At 41.9% G+C, this 2,870-nt stretch overlaps 1 long non-coding RNA gene across 2 annotated transcripts; it reads right to left on the reverse strand.

The window, feature by feature from the left end:
* Window positions 1-339: 339 nt before the first annotated feature.
* LOC121463591 lies at window positions 340-1,698 on the reverse strand. 2 transcript variants are annotated; one of them, XR_005976463.1, is made up of 3 exons: window positions 1,551-1,698; window positions 913-969; window positions 340-643 (listed from the first exon to the last, which is right to left on the reverse strand). It is a non-coding gene; the product is annotated as an uncharacterized LOC121463591 (long non-coding RNA). The 2 variants fall into 2 exon arrangements; XR_005976462.1 differs by having other exon boundaries at window positions 913-1,216.
* Window positions 1,699-2,870: the final 1,172 nt, after the last annotated feature.

The following is a 2,870-nucleotide window of genomic DNA, read 5'->3' on the forward strand; positions in this document are numbered from 1 at the left end:
TTATTGAGTATAAAAATTAGAATTACAACCAACATAAACAATATCAAGCAAGAGACATATGCTAAAGTTTTAATAGTTATCCTATAAGGAGTATAAATCTTATATTAGAAATGGTTTGGCTAAGTCATGAAAGGAAAGTAACTATGACTATCTAGTCTTCAACCCCATCAAAGACCTGAGAAGGGAAATAATATTACTTGAGTAAACAGGAAGTGCAATCAAGCAACTTCCAAAAGGTGCAAGAAATGACAGAGACAACCTGCTGCCTGGACAGTCACCCAAAGTTCTTCTGTAACATTGGGGCATCCATCTTCAGCTTACAGGCCCATAGTATCTGGCAGATTTTTCCATGAAGCAGGAAATTTAAATGACTGTTTGGCCTCTATTGGCAGTTTGTCAGTCACTTTCTTCTGTATCCTACAGAATGTCTGGCAGTCTCTTTCATGAAGCAGGAACTCTAAAGGACTGTTTCACCTTTCTTAGGTAACTTCAGCAGTCATTTTTCTGTGGGTCCTGCATGTCCAGTTCATACAGAATACCATCAAGAAGTTCAGGCAAGAGCAGTTTCTTGCCCAAATGGATAACAAACACCATAAGGACTCTCTTCGATGCCCATCATCCTCTTGAAGTAGATTGGTGTGTCCTGGAACAGATGAGTCTCATTGTCATGAAAAGTTTTAAGTTCTTAAAACATTTTAAATGCCATATTCTGTTAGTCTTTGAAATGTTTGAATACCTATCCATCTGAAATATATCTCTGTACATCTAGAAAACCTAACTAATATGACTACAAGCTTGAATATTATAGATAACTATCTACTAACCTGCTTTTCTCAGTTATACATTACATTTTAAGTGAGCTGCACAAACACTATACATTAAGAGCAGAAATATACATATAGTAAAATTTACCTTGAATTTGTATCAATAAACCAAGATCCATAAGTATTCATCTTTATGGCATAGCCCCTTTTAAATGTAAACAAACATTTATTAAACAATCATTTAGAGAATTTGGGCATTGTTCTCTAGACTACTTCCTGCTGATTGGAGGTGCTGTTGATCAGGTCTTTCATGGGGTATCCTGTGTGGTAGGTCCATCTCAGCCAGCAGTCTTGAAGCTGTCATAGATGTTGGACCATCTAGGCCATTGTTTCAGGGAGCCTTGTATGATCAAACCATATTACCTGGTAAGGAATCCACAGTTTTCTATCCTCTGTGGAAACAAAAGCAGAACCTCTTTTCCAAAGCAGCATATCCTTAGACCCAAATTTTGAAATCAAGATATCATATATATATATATATATATATATATATATATATATATACACACATATACATATACATATATATGCACACACACATATATATTAGTAGCTATTACTACCTTCATTTTACAGACGGGGAAGCTGAGACTTATGAGAGCTGTCTGAACTCACAGGGATAGAAGGTCAAGAAAGTGAGCTGCCCACCATCCCCAGGAATGTTAATGTATGTATAACAATTTACCTCTAGAAATCAAATCCCTGTGTGTTGGATTTATTTCTCACCTGGTAGACAAGCCTATCCATGAAGAGGAAACAAGAAGAACCAGTTCTGCCTTGGTTAATACAGAAGCAGGAGCTATCTGTATTCTGCAGGGAAGATCGTGTATCTGCAATCACTCAGGATGTGTCCTTTGCCATCAACAAGGCCACACGCTAGGTGAAGAACACTGACATGAAGTCACTATGAGCAAGCAACCTTTATGCCCCTCCCACCTCCGAATCTGGCCCTTCCTGACACACACCAGCTTGGCATTGGGCTTGAATTCCACTAATCGTTTAGCTAGTTTCACCATCTGAGGCACTGGGCACCATGACAAGGGGCTGGTTTCTCAAATCTGTAGTGGGCAATCGATCAGTGTCTGGGAAATTGGCAGTGCCTGCCTAGCATCCTACTCCATGGGACCCATGTAAACTCCGACTGTCTCTAGCTGCCCATCGGTTGTCCAGGACTCTGAGGCCCTCCAACCCCTGATGTAATTTTCAGAATGAGATGGATATCTAAATGACTCTTAGTCACCTGATGAATAAGCAAACCCCCTTTGTTGGGTTTCCAGAACAGTGTTCTGATGGAGGCTTTGAGCTGCCTGTGCCTGGACCTTGTTCACATAACCATCGCCCCCATGCCCACCCCCACCCCCCATCCCCCACCACCATGAACCTTTCCTGGCAAGTGGCCTTGGGGGTGGAGGAAAACAGTCAGTCTGACCTGGCGGGGAACAAGTCAGCCTGCACAAATATCCCTCTGCGTACCTACAAAACTAAAAGAGCTGGGCACCTACCATCATTGCTCCTTAGAAATCCCTGGCACCACAGAAGATCTAGGGCCATTGGTGACAGGGTATGCAAAAAAATATAAAACTCAAATGGCCAAAACATCTGCACGCACAGAGAAATGAGGCAGTTACTTGAAGGTACTCTGTTCGGGACACCATCTATCCTCTGCCGCACTGTGACTCAGGACTGTTCTCATTTCAGCACTGGAAGTCCCTTGTCCTTGGAACCCCCCACCAGCCATTAGGAAAACAGAAGAGTTGGTCATGCCCGCTCTAGAGGGCCTCAGGTTATCCCACCACGGAAGAGGGCACTCCATGGTGAGAGCAGTGCCAAGTCAGGTAGCTTATTTTTTTTTATTATAAAACTATATGGCACAGCTCCTTTTGATATCAGTGTGGCAGTTTCTCAGAAAATTAGGAAACAACCTTCCTCAAGACCCAGTAATACCACTTTTGGGTATATATCCAAAGGATGCTCAATTGTGCCACAAGGACATGTGCTCAACTATGTTCATAGCAGCATTGTTTGTCATAGCCAGAACCTGGAAAC

The sequence above is a fragment of the Microtus oregoni genome, unplaced genomic scaffold, assembly GCF_018167655.1.
Source record: "Microtus oregoni isolate MIOR12 unplaced genomic scaffold, Mior012 000027F_ref0000203, whole genome shotgun sequence".
Classification (NCBI taxonomy): domain Eukaryota; kingdom Metazoa; phylum Chordata; class Mammalia; order Rodentia; family Cricetidae; genus Microtus; species Microtus oregoni.